The sequence below is a fragment of the Pinus tabuliformis genome, chromosome 9 (assembly GCF_031772625.1).
Source record: "Pinus tabuliformis cultivar Carrire ecotype Pingquan chromosome 9, CPIR1, whole genome shotgun sequence".
NCBI lineage: Eukaryota > Viridiplantae > Streptophyta > Pinopsida > Pinales > Pinaceae > Pinus > Pinus tabuliformis.
In genome coordinates, this window is record NC_142307.1 from 741106847 (window position 1) to 741124480 (window position 17634).

General features: G+C 40.1%; 1 pseudogene; it reads left to right on the forward strand.

Moving 5' to 3' along the window:
* Positions 1-252: 252 nt before the first annotated feature.
* LOC149150830 (putative UDP-N-acetylglucosamine--peptide N-acetylglucosaminyltransferase SPINDLY pseudogene) lies at positions 253-17301 on the forward strand (annotated as a pseudogene).
* The last annotated feature ends 333 nt before the right edge of the window (positions 17302-17634 follow it).

A 17634-nucleotide genomic window follows, 5' to 3' on the forward strand; every position in this document is an offset into this window, starting at 1 on the left:
AAATCCTCAGACACCCAAACCTCGTCAGCGCATATTAAAAAATGAACTTCGCTATTGTGGCACCCGTACAGTTCCCCACAGGTTGTTCCTCTGCCCATCTGGTTAAATACTCGGTCGTGGTAATAATGTACCACACACCCATCTTCTCCTCCCATCTGGTTAAATACTCGGTCGTGGTGATAATTTACTATGCACCCATCTTCTTTCTTGGAGGCTAAATCAGTCCTACAAAGTCAATCACCCACTTGTCAAATGGATGTAACGTCACCTGTGGATTCAGAGGCAGCTAATTCCTCTGTGATGACCTACCAGTCCTTTCACATGCATTGCATGCCTTACAATACGCCTTCGAGTCTTTATGCAAGGTTGGCCACCACAAACCAATGCATAGAATCTTCTACGTTGTTGCCTTCCCTACATAATTTCCTCCCACGGCTCCCCCATGAGCCTCACCGAGGATGCTGCTTCATTCAAAGTTCGACACATAACGTCTCAATATTTCATCCGATCCCACTTTGTATAAGTGCCCTGCTATAACAGAAAAATTTGTCACACGCACCACCAATTCCTTCTTCTGTTGGCTTGTATATCCTTTCAGAGTTGTTCCTATCATTAGGAAGTGTATTCTGTCTTCAAAGTGACTGTCCACGATGCACACTGTGAAGAGTTGCGTGTCAGGAAGTTCTTCCTCTAAATTAGTAGACTCCTCTCCAGTTTCAATGTGTGATAGATGATCATGTCCCACATTCAATCGTCCTCACTTCACAATAACTTAACCATGTCTCTTGCTATGTCTCTTACCATCAAGTCTTAATGGTCAGGAGGAGGAAGAGGAGCACAGACTATGTCTCTTAACGGTCCAATTCTTCAGTAAAAACTCTATCCGCCCTGTGCACACATCTGTAGGGGCCCATGCACTCAACTGCAGACTTCTACCCTAGGCCTTTATACACTCAGCTGCAGAGCCTCTTTCCTATGCTAAGACTCTCACTCTTAGCTCTTTACAAACCCATCAATGACTCAAACTTCTTAGTTACTACCCCCAAAAAACTACTATGAGACTCTTATAACACTTGATTTTATACAATCCCATGGTCCGCAGACCATGGGTAGATATCTACAGCCGACATGACTTCTACAAAAGAAGGGTGAAAAACCCTTAGTTACTCTTTACATATTGGCACTCCGCGACCCTAAAATGCGGAGACTTTAAATTTTTTTATACAAAATTTGGGTTCTCTACCCAAAACTTAGACCTTTAGCCCCAAAATTAACTCTTACTGGAACCTGTTCCCAACAGGGGGTGTGAAACATCGAGAGGGTGCCACATACTAGGAGTTTTGGACACCCCCCCCCCCACCCCATGGAAAAAGAGGAGTTGAGCTCGAGGGGGCCCGAAAACATTCCCCCGCCATTGATCCAGGCGAGGGACAATCTCAGCCGTTCATTTTCTTCTAAAGTACTATCTTGGGCTAAAATACATATTTTCAACTTTATTACAAGCACATTAAAGCGTGATTAATGCTTACATAAGGTAAGGTTAATCAAAAACTAAATTCCCTAAAACATATTCGAAAACAATTCCATGCTACATTTGAACTAGCAAAGCACACTTTTACTGATTTTTCCTATCAATTAATCATGATTAAACCAAGTGATTAATTTATTCACTAACCTAGCTTATTGTATTCCTAGCCTAATCACGATTAAAAAGTGTGATTAGGCCAAATCATTTCTAATTTTCCTATTTACCAAGTGGTATTTAAACAAGCTGCACACTTTATTCAAAATTTCTAAATGTAAACTGATGCAATACTGATTTTTCTTGGTGGCATTTAGATTTTCTCACCTAGGGGGACATTTTCAAACATATTTTTTGTTTTTTTTCTTTTCTTTTCTTTTCTTTTCCATTGATTTCTTTATTCTATTTTTTGTCCCCTACAATTTATTTTCTTTTTATTTTTCTATATATATATTTTTTTCTTTTGGAAATAAATTTCAAACATAAAACATTATTTACATTTTCCAAATATAAAATCATTAGGTAAAAACAACTCCTACTATGAGATATAGGACCCTAACAGTGGCTCCAATGGGGATGGCATCCTCCTTGTGAGGTGCCAAGAACACTATAGATTCAGTAGCCTTGGTCCATTAGGCATGCTGCAAATATCTTCTAACTGAACTATTTCACTCGTATTTCATTCACATCTATGGTAACACATCAAATAAAATCTTAGGGCCTTCACTGCGGGGTAAAAATTCTATTGATAGTCACCTGCACTCTTGCAATATAAATTTAAAATGGTATTTTACAATGGTGATGAATGATTTATCTTACTCTAATGGGAAATAATGCTTAAGATGCCTACCATTCACTGGTCCACTTGGTGTTGTGTGTGGAGCATGATTGTTTAGAGGTCTTTGTTTCAGCCGGATGTATAACCCAAGAAGTTTGCACACCCCTCCACGCGGGGGGGTGCGAGGTCAATGTTTCAGCCATATGTATACCCCAGGAAGTTTGTACACCCCTCCACGCAGGGGGGTGCGGGGGGGACTTGTCCCCCCGCGGGGGTCCGGGGGGGCCGATCCCCCCCGGCTAGGGGGTCCGGGGGGGCCGATCCCCCCGGCTAGGGGGTCCAGGGGCCAACGGTCCCCCAGCGGGGGCTCGGGGATAGCGCCCCTGAAGCTAAAAATAGATGTAAAATTGCCTTGTAAAAGTATAGTAATTTCTAGTCAATCTGGGTCGTTCATTAGGCGGATGATCTGACGGTAGAACTTATATTTAGTTTAGGGTTTTTTGCCCTAGAAGGCAACCCCTCTCTTTGCATGAGGGCATTGTATTTGAGGCTATGTAATAGATGTGTATTCTGTGAGCAAGAAACAGAGAGGTGAGACTGTGAGAGAAAACAGAGGATATTACAGCGGATCTGCTGTAGGTTGTGTCTCTTCATTTTGTTGGATAATATAAAGGAAGGACTGGCTGTTCGGGGTGGACATAGCCCAAACTGGGTGAACCACGTATATCGGTGTCTCTCTTATTTTATGCATTTATATTTCTGAAATATTTTGTGTGCTCCATTGCTCCGTAATATATAATTTTCTAACAATTGGTATCAAATCCAAAGGTCTATTTGTCTGATAAACTCGTAGGAAAGAAGGGTTCCTTGTTTGAGTGGGAGAAATGGCGGAAGATGGTAAGTTTAGGGTCGAGAAATTTAATGGCCAAAACTTCTCACTATGGAAGGTGCAGATGGAAGATTATCTGTATCAGAAAGATCTATACCTACCATTGGGCGGAAAAGCAAAGATGCTGACAAGTATGAAAGATGAAGAATGGAACCTTCTCGATAGAAAGGCACTTGGAACAATACGGTTGTGCCTTGCAGCATCGGTCGCCTTCAACATTTCGAAGGAAACAATGACAGAGGGTTTGATTAAGACATTGGAGAAACTATATGAAAAACCCTCAGCCTCAAACAAGGTATTCTTATGAAACGATTATTTAATATGAAGATGCCAGAAGGTGGATCTATTGCAGATCATTTAAATGATTTTAATACTGTTACAAGTTAGTTATGTTCTGTAGGGGTAAGCTTTCATGATGAAGTTAGAGCTCTGTTATTCTTGTTCTAATTGCCAGAAAGTTGGAATGGTTTAGTAATGGCCATTAGTAACTCTGTGTCTGGATCTAGTACTTTAAAGTCTGATGATGTTGTCGGTGCTATCCTTAGCGAGGAAATGCGACGAAAAAGCTCCGGTGAGACATCAGGAAATGCTTTGAGTGTAGAGTCTAGGGGAAGAAAAATGGAAAGAGGAAAGAGCTCAGGATATCGCAGTAAATCAAGGAAAGGCAGATCCAAGTCCAGATCGGGGATAGTGTGCTGGAAATGTGGAAAGAAAGGACACCTAAAGAAAGACTATAGATATCGGAAGGGAAAAGAAGGAGATTCACAGCAAGAAAACAATCATGAAGCAAATGTGACAGGTGAGGTGTTACAAGATGCTTTGATTCTTTCTTTCTAAAATATTACTGATTCGTGGGTGGTAGATTCAGGGGCCTCATTCCATGCCACACCTGATAAGAAATACTTTCATGACTATGTTCAAGGAGATTTTGGACAAGTTCATTTGGGTGATGATAAACGCTGTAAAATTGTTAGAATGGGTAAGGTTCTTGTAAAACAGCAGAATGGAAACCAATGGCTACTAAAGGAGGTAAGGCATGTTCCAGATCTAAAGAAAAATCTGATTTCAACAGGGCAGTTACGCGGTGAAGGTTGTGTGACAACTTTCATAGATAAAGCTTGGAAGGTCACCAAGGGAGCCCTGGTAATAGCAAAAGGCGAAAAGGTTGGTACATTGTATTTATGAAATGGTATTTCTAACTCTGTTAATGCTTTAACTTCCAAAGGAGCAGATGCAGCATTATGGCATCGTAGGCTCGGACACATGAGTTAAAAGGAGATGAAGATTCTTCACTCAAGGAATTTGTTGCCGGGTTTGAAGAATGTTGATTTGGACTTCTGTGAGAATTTCATTTATGGAAAACAGAAGAGAGTCAAATTTCTCAGAGTTGGGAAAGAAAAGAAGAATGAAAAATTAGAGCTTGTGCATACAGATGTATGGGGACCTGCTCAGGTATCATCTCTCGGTGGCTCTCGTTATTATGTTACTTTTATTGATGATGCGACTAGAAAAACTTGGATTTATTGCATTAAGAATAAATCTGATGTATTTGATACTTTCAAAAAATGGAAAGCTTTGGTTGAGATTGAGACAGGAAAGAAATTGAAGTGTCTTAGATCAGACAATGGAGGTGAATATTGCAACAAAGAGTTTGATAGGTACTATTTAGAGCATGGAATTTGCAGAGAGAAGACAGTTCCAAGAACACCACAAGAAAATGGTGTGTCAGAAAGGATGAACAGAACAATCATGGAGCGTACAAGGTGCATGATATTGCATGCAGGATTGCCTTTACAGTTTTGGGTAGATGTTGTAGATACTATTGTTTATCTAATAAACAGAGGGCCTTCAAGTTCCTTGGATGGTGGTGTTCCAGAGGAAGCATGGACAGGTAAAAAGGTAAACTACTCTTTTTTAAAGCCTTTTGGTTGTGAGGCCTTTGTCCATATTGATAAAGAAAATATAACAAAGCTTGAGGCAAAGTCAAAGAAATGTACCTTTATTGGATATGGTGTTAATGATTTTGGTTATCGCTTATATGATTATGAAAATCACAAAATCATTAGGAGCAGAGATGTAATATTCAATGAAAAGGTCTTGTATAAGAATCAGTTGCAGGAAAAGAAACAGGAAAAAGAAAACAAGGAATACGCAGTTCTTGATGAAATCACTAAAAAAGTAAAGGTACTTGAAAATAATAATAATCAACAACCACAATAGCAACAACCACCACAACAGCAACAGGCACCCCAAACACTTGAAAGTGGTGTTAGAAGATCTACCAGGATAAGTAGACCCCTTGAATGATACTCTCCTTCATTATATTGTTTATTATTGACCAATTCCAGTGAACCCAAATGTTATGAAGAAGCAATGCAGGTTGAAAGAAGGAAGAAGTGGGAGGTAGCCATGGAAGAAGAGATGGACTCCTTAATGAATAGCCAGACTTGGGACTTAGTTAGGTTGCCTGCAGGTAAAACTACATTGCAGAATAAATGGGTTTACAAGCTGAAGGAAGAAGATGGAGGAAAACAGAGGTACAAAGCTAGACTTGTGGTGAAGGGTTTTGCACAAAAGAAAGGTATTGATTTTGATGAAATATTTTCTCCTGTTGTTAAAATGACTTCAATCAGAACTATTTTAAGTCTAGTGGCAGTTGAAGATTTGCATCTTGAGCAATCAGATGTAAAGGAAACCTTTCTCCATGGGGATTTGGAGGAAGAGATATATATGCATCAGCCACAAGGATATGAAGTGAAAGGGAAGGAGAAACTAGTGTGCAGGTTGAAGAAGAGCTTGTATGGCTTAAAACAGGCTCCAAGGCAGTGGTATCTAAAATTTGACAAGTTTATGTCTGAACAAGGTTATACTTGATGTCACTCTGATCATTGTGTTTATTTGAAAAAGCAAAATGATGGAAGCTATATTATATTGTTATTATATGTAGATGACATGCTTGTTGTAGGATCTAACATGCAGGAAATAAATGTGCTCAAAAGAAAATTGGCAAATTCATTTGCAATGAAGGATTTGGGAGCTGCAAAACAAATCCTTGGTATGAGAATAACTAGAGACAGGAAAAATCGCAAATTAACATTGTCTCAGAATGAGTACATACAAAGGGTGTTGAAAAGATTTAACATGCACAATGCAAAACCAGTTAGTACACCTTTTGCTAGTCATTTCAAACTTAGTAAGGAAATGTGCCCAAAGACCCAAGAAGACATGGATTATATGTCTAAAGTTCCATATGCATCAACAGTTGGAAGCTTAATGTATGCAATGGTCTGCACAAGGCCTGATATTTCACATGCAGTGGGAGTTGTAAGCAGGTACATGAACAATCCAGGAAAGGAACATTGGATGGCAGTGAAATGGATTCTCAGATATTTGAAAGGTACCAAAATCAAGCATTATGCTTTGGTGGTTCAAACATTTCCCTAGAGGGATATGTTGATGAAGATATTGCAGGTGACAGAGATAACAGGAGGAGCACTACATGATATGTATTTACTGTTGGTGGAACAACTGTCAGTTGGGTTTCAAAAATCCAAAGTGTTGTTGCACTTTCAACAACAGAAGCAGAGTATGTTGCTGCTACAGAGGCTAGTAAAGAAATGATTTGGTTACAAAGGTTTGTGGGTGAATTGGGTAAGGAGCATGATATGGGCACGTTATACAGTGATAGCCAAAGTGCCATTCATCTTGCAAAGAACTCAGCATTTCATTCCAGGACTAAACACATATAGCTCAAGTATCATTTCATACGATCAGTGTTGGAAGATGGAGAGTTGAAGCTGGAAAAGATACACACTAGCCAGAATCCTGCAGATATGCTAACAAAAGTTGTAACCAAGGAGAAACTGAGAACATGCTCAGTTTCAATTGGTCTTCAACTATGACGATGAATATGAGAAATAGCCAGGTCCAAAGAGAAGTCATTGTCCAGCAAATGAAGTAGCGGTGGAGTTGCTACAATCATTCTCCAAGTCGGAGATTGTTGTGTGTGGAGCATGATTGTTCAAAGGTCTTTGTTTCAGCCGGATGTATAGCCCAGGAAGTTTGTACACCCCTCCACGCGGGGGGGTGCGGGGGGGACTTGTCCCCCCCCCCCCCCCCCCCGTGGGGGTCCGGGGGGGGCGTTCCCCCTCGGCTGAGGGATCCGAGGACCAACGGTCCCCTTACGGGGGCTCCCCCGAAGCTAAAAACAGATTTAAAATTGCCTTGTAAAATTATAGTAATTTTTAGTCAATCTGGGTCGTTCATTAGGCAGATGATCTAAAAATAAACCTAATGTTTAGTTTAGGTTTTTTTGCCCTAGAAGGTAACCCCTCTCTTTGTATGAGGACATTGTATTTGAGGCTGTGTAATAGATGTGTATTCTGTGAGCGAGAAACAGAAAGGTGAGACTGTGAGAGAAAACAAAGGATATTACAACAGATCTGTTATAGGTTGTGTCTCTTCATTTTGTTGGATAATAGAAAGGAAGAATTGGCTGGTCGGGGTGGATGTAGCCCAAATTGGGTGAACCACGTATATCTATGTCTCTCTTGTTTTATGCGTTTATATTTTTGCAATATTTTATGTGTTCCATTGCTCCGTAATATATAATTTTCTAACACTTGGAACCTCTTCTCCATTCAAATTGATTAACATAAATGCATTGTTTCCCTTTAAAGCTTCATTCTTAATAGGTACTTTCCATAAGTTGTCAAATTTACCATGTTTTCCTTTATCCTCATTTCTGGAATCCCATTTCAAAACAAGATCATTGAGTTGAAAATCATCTGCCTTAGTCCTTTTATCATAAATCCTTTGATATTTTCTTGGGTGAATTTGGTTTTATGATAGACTTCTTCCCTTGACTGTTGAAACTGAATAGTTTGGTTTATCCTTCTTTGCATTTCATTGGTCTCCACCTAAGCTTCTTACAGAATTTTTAACACTGGAGTTCCCAAATAAGTTGGGAAAATAGAATATGTCCCATACACTATCTGGAATGGTGACATTCCAATGGATTTCTTGGAAGTAACTCTGTCCACCCATAGTGCATTGATTATTTTTTTGTGCCATGACTTTTTGTTCTCTAGCAATAATTTCTTAATAATGTTAACCAAACTCTTGTTTGAGGACTTAGCTAACCCATTCCCCTGAGGGTAATATGTAGTAGAGTGCCCTAACTGAATTTGATATTGGTTACAAAAATATATCATCTTTTCAGACTTGAAAGCAGCAACATTGTCAGTTATGATTTTATGAGGGCATGTAAACCTAGAAATTATATTTCCTTCTAGAAATTGGATGATAACAGAATCAGTGGATTGTCTAGTGGGAATGGATTCTATCCATTTAGTAAAGTAATATGTTGCTATCAAAATCCATTTGTGTTGGCCCGAGGAACTAGGGTGAATTTCACCAATGAAGTCTAAACCCCATTGTTGAAAAGGGAATTCTACTGAAATTGGTTTCAAAGGTAGAGGTAGCAGCTTTCTTTTACCTTCAAATATTTGGCATTGATGGCAAGAGGTGACCTTTTTATGTACATCAGAGAACAGGGTTGGCCAGTAAAAACCAGCTCTAAGGATTTTATTGGCTGTAGATTTCCAATATAGATGGCCACCATAGTCTCCCTGATGAAATTCCTCCAGGACCCTATCTGATTCATCTTTCAACAAACACTTTAGTAACATTCCTCCAGCATATTTCCAATATAAATTATTGTCAATAATGCAGAATTTCAAAGATTTCATTTTAAGGAACCTTGCCTTGGTTTTAGTTAAACTAGGAGGAGCATATAAGTTTTGTAAAACAAAAATTATGTCAACATACCATGGTGATGTGCTGAAAACTTCTGAGATCGGTGGAGTTGTCTACTCTTCCTGTTCATCTAATTTTGCAATAAACTTGATGTCTAAAACATTATAATTGGACTTTGCCGTGAGTTTTTCTAACTCTTGACCCTTGATAAGCTTTGTTGACATGATTTCAATATCATATTCCATAATGGTGACAATTCATTTTCCCCTTCTTCCATCTAGATCTGTTTGAGTGAGTATGTTCTTGAAAACTACACTAGGGACAAAAGCAATAATATGTGAGTGCAAAATATAAACCTTGAAATCTTTGATTTCCTTCACTAATGCAAATTCATTTTTATCCATGATGTTTTATTTTATCGATGCATCTCTCAATGCTCTACTGAAAAAGGAAATTGGTTTTTTATGTCCTTTAGCATTCTTCTACAACAACGCAGTTGTTATTGTATGATCAGATGCAAAAGAGAATGCCATGAAATCTTTAGTAAAATTAGGATGCATTAAAATGGGTGCAGTTGTTAAATATTTCTTTGCCTTAGTGAAAGAATCCTTTGCATCATTATGCCATTAAATTGCAGTATCCTTCTTTAACATGTTATTACTATTAGGATTTGGCTGAAATTTGGTATAAATCTCCGAAGGAAGTTTATTTTACCAATTAAGGATTGGACCTCTTTCTTGTTCCTGGGGGGATTTATTTACAATGTTTCTTCCACTCTACTAGGGTCGATTTTTATGCCATCCTTTGAAATGATGTGTCCTAGCAGTTTTCCTCTTCTAAACCAAATAATGCTTTCTTAGGGTTAAGAGAGATACCAAATTTTCTACATTTTTCAAAAACTCTCGTTAAATGGAGAAAATGTTCCTCATCTGTATTTGAGAAGACAGTGGTATCATCTAAATAAATGACTATGTTAGAGTCGGTCTAGTAGCCCTCCACCAGAGATCAAAGCTCTTTGCATTTCATGATTAGGTGTCCCATCAGTGTGATCATGTTGCATTCTGTTAGGCATGCCATAATCCTGGTGGAGGGAGTTTGTGTCTTTATTCCCCTCTTGTTTGGCGCTGCTGGTTCAGGTTTGTTCAAGTAAATAAAATCCTCAAACGTTCATTCATCTTGCTTTAAGTTTTAAGGTCTTAGGTCTAGGCTTGAGTCCATTTTTGTCTTGAGAGGTCATAAAGGACCAGCAGGCCAGAGGGATGTCCTTCATTAAATATTATTTCAAAGATTCTCATCATTGTACAGCTAAATTTTCACTTTGTTCTCAAAAACTCCGTTTTTGAAAACAAAGGTCATTATCTCATTTTTGTAAAAAATCTCAAAATTTCAAATTCTTCAAATGTCAAAGTGCAGCCTTGGTCTCCTTTGCCAAAGCATCCTAGAAGCTATCCCTGCAAACATTTTCAGAAGAAATCATCATTTCAACCAATTTTTCAAAGAAAAGAAATCAAAGGTCAGAGCCAATTAATTCAAAAAGTGTCAATACTTAAAACATTACAAAGTGGGTTTTGGGCAAGTGAAAATCAAAAGGAAACCTATAAAATCACATCACTCCTCATTTGAAACTCATTTGCCTCTTGCAAGCTTAGTGAATCCTTGCAAAGTCGATTTGAGGAGTTCTTGAGCAAGTTGAGCAGTTTCAGGGGCGCGCTACGCGTCAGGAGAGGCGCGCTACGCGTCAGGGGCGCGCTACGCATCAAAGGCGCGCTACGCGTTGGGCAGGGCGCGCTACGCGTTTGGGATTCAAATCAAAAAGCTGCCAGCAAGTCATCAAAACGATTTTTCTCTCAGGCAAAGTGCAGGTAGGCTTCTCCTCTATGCCTAAATTTGGTTTTGCACAATGAAAAAGAGAATTAATATGTTCAAATGCTATGTAAATGATAAATCAAAACCCTCTCTGGTTATGGAAAATTTAAAGTTTCAATGGCACTAGGGTTTCAAATTGCTCTTGCTGTCTAAGGTTGCTCATTTATAAATCCCTTTTTCCCTCATTTTCATCACCTTTCTCCCTCAAATTTTCCCTTGAAATTTCATCATTCTCCTCTTTAAAATTCCTAAAAGCATATTTAATTCTTAAACCCTACTTCACTTTAAATCCCACAGTTTTGTAATTTCCCATGCTTGTCTTCCCTAAATTCCTTCTTTGTGTTTATTCTCCCTAATTCCCACATGTTCCCCTATCCCTAACAATTCCCTTGTATTTATGTCCCCTTGGTGGCAGCGTTTGAAAAAGTCAAAAAGCAGTTAATTGGGTGTCAAGTCAGCAATTTATTTCAGTCATCTTGCCTTCATAACCATGTCAGAAACCGAATCAGATTATGAACAAAGCTATGACAGTGATTCAACACCAGAGGTAGAAGTGCCAAGGAGGCATCATAAGGGTGGTAAGGGTGGTTGGCATGTCAGGGAAGAGCCCACTTCATTGGCTCATTTGCAAGCTTGTCCACTTGCAATGTCATGTTTTCGGTATCAATCATGCTTTGGATATTGCGAGAGGATCTCACAAATTCAACACCATAGAGAGCTGGTCCACTTGTTTGTCCTACAATTGCACAATGGCCATGTGAACCTTGCAGGAGTGGATTTCACCTTATCACCTGAAATGGTTGCTCAAGCCACCGGGATACCAAATGTTGGGGAAGAGTGGACCAAGCACAAGCTGCTAGACAAATTTCATTATCAACCATACATCAAACCCGGATGCATGAGGCACCTTACTACTGTTTTTCCTTTCAGATTCCTAAGGGATGAGTATGCACCCTTGATGAGGCTCATTATGCGTTATTTCACTTGTGAGGGCAGATTTTCACGTTTATATTCGTACCATATCCGTTTGTTGATGCATTTCACCCGGGTACGAATGATGAACATTCCATTTTTCATGTGTCGAAATATAGAGAAGATGGTGCCCGTAGTGCAAAGGAAAACTCCCGCACAACAGCTCAAAAGTATATTTCATTATGCACTGATCGAGATCATAGTGATGCATCAGTTGGCACAGCAGGGTATTGCTTGGGAGGATTTCATTTCTCGCGACTTCTTCATGGTGCCACAACCACCTCCCGAGGTTGTCCATGATGAGGGAGGGCCTTCACAACAGTTTGATATTCCTGAGCCAGAGCATGTCAGCACTCCTCCTTATGTTACATATCAGAGAGGCCACAGGGCCTTATTTGCATCTGCACGGCGAGTATTATCTCCACACCAGGTGGAAGGGGTCTCGCCTTCTTCATCAGCACAACGAGTGTTATCTCCACACCAGGTGGAAGGGGCCTTTCTTTTGACAGCAGCACAGGTACAAGAGAGAGGCAAGCAGCCCAAGGTTGATGAGGGGCCATCAGGTGATCCAGGCATAGATGTTGTTGACCTTGATATCAGTTCTCCTAGCCTAGAGCCAAAGGAGATCATCCAGCAACTAAGGGCTGAAAATGACTTGTTGCAGCAAAAGTTGGAAATGGAAAATTGGACAATCACATACTTAGAGCAGCGCAACAAGCAATTAGAGGATGAACACACTCTTGATGAGTTGCGGAGGATCCGAGAAGACCGGAACTTGGCTCGCAAGAGACCCGGTGATTTGACACCTAAGGAGCAAAGCTCTATGCTCATTCAGGTGAACACACATTTAGAGAGGTTGATAGCAAAGGCAAACAGGGACAAAGACATGCTCGGCCATATGAAGAACCATTATTGGGCCCGCATGCATGTGTGCAAAGCAAAAATGAAGGTACTCAAAGCACGCTTGGAAAAGGCACTAAAACGGAGGAAAAGGCTCGATCCGCTTCAAATTTTGGCTGAAGCCACCTTGAGGGAGCATGGTGCTCAATGACACACCTCCAGCTCAAAATTTAGGAAATTTTGAGCAATTTTGGTCAACTTTGACTTTTTTGTGCCAAAGACAGGTTTTTTCCCTCAACGCGTAGCGCGACGCGCGCTACCCTTAAGTTGGGGAGGTCCATTTCAGGAAAAATCAGCATTTTTGGATTTTTCATGGCAAAATACACTTGCTAAACCACTGCCAAGAATTTTCATGGAGATTTGTGCCCCCAAAAGGTCAAAAAACAAGCAAAAAATGACCTTCTGCCACTTTTTGGACACACAGGAAGCAGTCTTCGGAGATTGCAATTTTGGAGGGGCAAATGGCCATCAAATTGAGAAATTCCACTTGGGATGGAGAGTAGACATCCAGACCTTTCCAGAAATCCCATTTGTGCCTCATTTGGATGCCGGGAAGTGCCTCAAAAGTGGCCTGAAAGGTGCGCTACGCGTTGGGAAAATTTGCCAGTTTTGCATCTTCAGCACAGGAAAACACAGCAGTGACTAGTTTTGACTTTTTGGTTGGATTTTTCATCCTCCTTGATGTATTTGATGTAATTTCATGATTGACATGACACTTTTTACCTATTTTAGAAGATTCATTCATAAAATGGCAAAAAATTAATGAATGAATTGGTTTCCTAGCTTATAGAGGCAAGTTGTTTTGATTGCCTAGATTGTAGTGCTTAGTTTAGAATTGGTTGAAACAGCTCCTAGGATGATGAGCTCGACCCCTAAAGGCAAGGAAGTGTGTTAGCTTGCCTATATTATGTACTTTCTTAGTCATTTTCATGGTTGGACTCTTGAGGGATAAGCTTAGACTGTATTACTCTTTGTATCTCTGCAATTTTGGCAAAGGAAAGACCAGGGTTTTGTACCACTATTTGGGATTCCTTTGGTGTTTTGTGTTGATGGTGTGCTTCTCTCATGTACTTGTAAGTTTGTTATGTGTATCATTTTCCTACTTCTCTTTTTTGCACATTAAGTAAATGAAGTGTTAAGGTAGAATTCATGGTTTCTATGCTCTGCCTTTAAGTTTGCTTAATATCTATGTTTTCATCTGTCTAAAGAGAACTCTCGAAGGTTTCTTGCTCTCTTTAGCTCCTCACCGGTCATTTCTATCCATTCACTTAATTCAAAGGCATCAAGACAATCTCCTACCTTGCCCCAAAAAGAACTCTGCAAAAACTGTGTATCATCCCCGCACCCAAAATTGTCGTGCTCAGTTTTCCAACAAAACTCTAAAAATCTAAAATCAAACTTTCCCTATCAGTTTACTAGCCTAAAATCAGTGTTCTTTATTGGTCATATCAGCCCTTTGAAGACCTTTTTCCGAGATAGACCCGGAGAGAGCCCTCTCCTGTCCCCGTAGGGCTAGCTACGAGGCTAAGTGGTTTGATGTTGCCTTGGATTTTGTCATTTTCAGCCTGAGGCCAAATTCAAGCGCTAACATATTGGCGACCATACTGGGGAGAACATTTGACTTGTTGATTGTCTTGTCCCAGTACATGAAATCAAATTGCAGATCTGATGCTAATGGTGGACAGCAGTCAGACACATATGCAGGCTGAACCATTCACCTGGCGACTCCAATTCGATCCAGACATTCCAACTCTTGTTGATCCATTCATGAAATGGTAGGGTATGTGGCAAACCCTGCCCTGTGTGAAGCTGTAGAAGAAATAAGAAATGAGTTAGCAGATTCTGAACTTGATGAAGATTTTTTCAGTGCCTTGCTTCATTGGTTGAAATCTACAAAGTTCCCTTGTTTCAAAACTAGATTTTGTGAGTTAGTTGTTGAAAGAATCGAAAAGGAGATTCAATGTTTAGATGAGCAGATCCAGTCATATGATTTCCAAGACCCTAAAAAATTCTTGGAAATCCTTCCTCCTTCGCAACAAGAAATCATAGAATTGCCTACCGATGTTTACATTGACAGTGTGCGGCTGGAGGTATGTGTTGCAGAGTTGGGGCAGCCAACAGAGTCTGGTTTCCGCGATCCAATGGCAACTTACATGGACAAGTTTTTCAGTTCGATTGATAGATCAAGCTGTCTTATACATAGCCAGATTCATTACGTGCATTAAGGGCTGCTAGCAATTACATCTGTGTCCTGGCGGAAGCATTCTCGAGCGGCATCATTTTCAGAATTACTTGAATGGTTGATCTGGGACTTCAGTATTACCTGATCTAGTGTTTTTATAGCAAAGTAGGGTAGATTTTGTAAATAAATAAGCTGCCAAAAGGCAGCATTTCGTTCCAGTTTCATTGCAGCTTTTGTTTGAAGTTAATTAAGCTAGTTTTTCAATCATTTCAGTCAAGTTTCATTCCATGAATGAGTTGGAACTCTTGTGTTGGTTGTTGGAATGATGACTCCATCGCCCAATGGATGGAGGCACTGTCTGCTCTCCCAAAGTTCTGCGGTTCTTGGCACCTCCAAGAAGCGGCAGCTGCCATCCCAATTGGAGCCAATGTTAGACTTTGTCTTCTCAAAGTTCTCTATCAGAGTCAAAATGACAGGTGGCTGTCAAAATCTCAGTTCATATATGCAGGCCAATGACAATTAAGCTTTCACCCACTGCTACTTAGATGTTTGTAAAGCTTGATGTTTCAATAACACTTGCAGGCTAGGAGAAGGTTTAGTAGATGTTTATTTCAGGATTGTCATCAATGTGAAATAGATTCTTCTTCAAAACCCTGTTTTGAAGAAGAAATCATCAAATATGTTTTTGTAACAAATAGGTAAATGTTCCAAAGCTCTACAGTCTTCAATGGCAGCAACTTCAGTAGCTCCAATCCCTGCAGAAACAGCCAAAGAAATCATCAGATGTGTCAAAATGCTTCAAAGTTTCCAATTCTTCAAATGACAGCCCTGTTTCAGCTTCAAAGGCAACTCTGTCACCGCATTATCTTCACCAGTTTCAGCAAACAGATAGCTCAATTTTCCATGGAGCTCAATTGTGGATCAACACCCGCTGACAGTTTTAAATAAGTATTAAAATTATTGTCGCAGGTATTCAATTGCACACAGGGAATGGGGTAAACGGTTTATGAATCTCTATCCTCAGTACACTACTTGGGATAATCCTAAGGATCCTGAACGAAAACTAGTTATTGGTTACGTATCACCAGATTACTTCACACATTCAGTCTCATATTTCATAGAAGCACCTCTTGCATGCCATGACTACAAGGTGGTCGTTTATTCTGCAGTTGTTAAGATGCAAAGACACATAGGTTTAGAGAAAGAGTTCTGAAGAAAGGTGGGCTTTGGCAAGATATATATGGAATTGATGAGAAGAAGGCCTGCTCCAGTACAGGCTACATGGATTGGTTATCCAAATACAACTGGTTTGCCGACCATTGATTATCGATTTACAGATTCATTGGCAGATCCTTTGGAAACAAGACAGAAGCATGTGGAAGAGCTTGTAAGATTGCCAGGATGTTTCCTCTGCTACACACCATCTCCAGAAGCAGGGCCTGTTGTAGAAACACCTGCTCTTTCTAATGGATTCATCACCTTTGGAAGCTTCAATAATCTCGCCAAGATAACACCGCGAGTTTTGCGTGTATGGGCAAAGATTTTGTGTGCAATTCCTACATCACGACTTGTTGTTAAGTGTAAGCCCTTTTGCTGTGATAGTGTGAGGCAGAGATTTCTTTCAACCTTGGAGAATCTCGGATTAGAGTCTTTGCGTGTTGATCTTTTACCTCTGATTTTGCTTAACCATGATCACATGCAAGCATACTCCCTAATGGATATCAGCTTGGATACATTTCCACATGCTGGAACGACCACCACATGTGAATCGTTGTATATAGGCGTTCCATGTGTTACCATGGCAGGGTCTGTTCATGCTCACAATGTGGGTGTAAGCCTTTTGCACCAAGTTGGTTTGACAAATTAAATTGCTCAAACTAAAGATGAGTATGCCAGCAAGGCATTGGAGTTAGCTTCTAACATTCCTTTGCTCTCATCTCTGAGGATGTGTCTTTGGGAACGGATGCTGAAGTCCAGCATTTCTGATAGACATAACTTTGTTCATGGTTTGGAATCAACATATCGAAAGCTATGGCACTGGTATTGTGAAGGGGTTGTTCCTTCCCTGAGGCGATGCAACATGGAAAACCTACAAGAGGGGTCCACAACTATGTCAGGGTTTGGTGTTGAGGACATGCCTAATGATGCAAATGGTAAAGAAATTTTCATTACGCGCACCTCTCTTTTAAATGGCGTGAATCCCACTTCACTACCTATGCCCATTTTTTCCAACCCTGAAACAAAGTTAAATGGAGAGTCCCAGTCAGTGAAGCAATGAGGAAACCGATGTAATTAGTGATGTTTGAATATATTCAGTTTGTGTCCTACAGGCCCTGGTTGCATTTAATTGAACAAACGTGGAAGTCACCAATTAAAACCAGGTCAGAGGAAATTTATTTCAGTCAATTTTGGTAGAGGTTCTACTGGTTCCAAAGGTGCACATGTTCTTTGCTATAGTTCTTATGCTGAGTAAGAGGTTGTTGGAGCTACATACCATCAAGGAATTATTGTTACCCTAAGGAACCCTCGCCCAATTCCAGAAAAGAAATGATTGGTGTTGCAGTGGGCAGTTATCCGAGTACCATCAGCGGAATTCTAGAACAGTACTACCATAAATATGGCCAATGGATATGATAACAATTTGCAGCAACATCTCGGCTACACAAAAATCGTGCGCTTCAACTAGCGACTGGCCTCATTACCCCGTACAGGATTTTGTTCCATGATTTCTGCCAGCGATTGTTGGGATCATTTGGAGATTTTGTGGG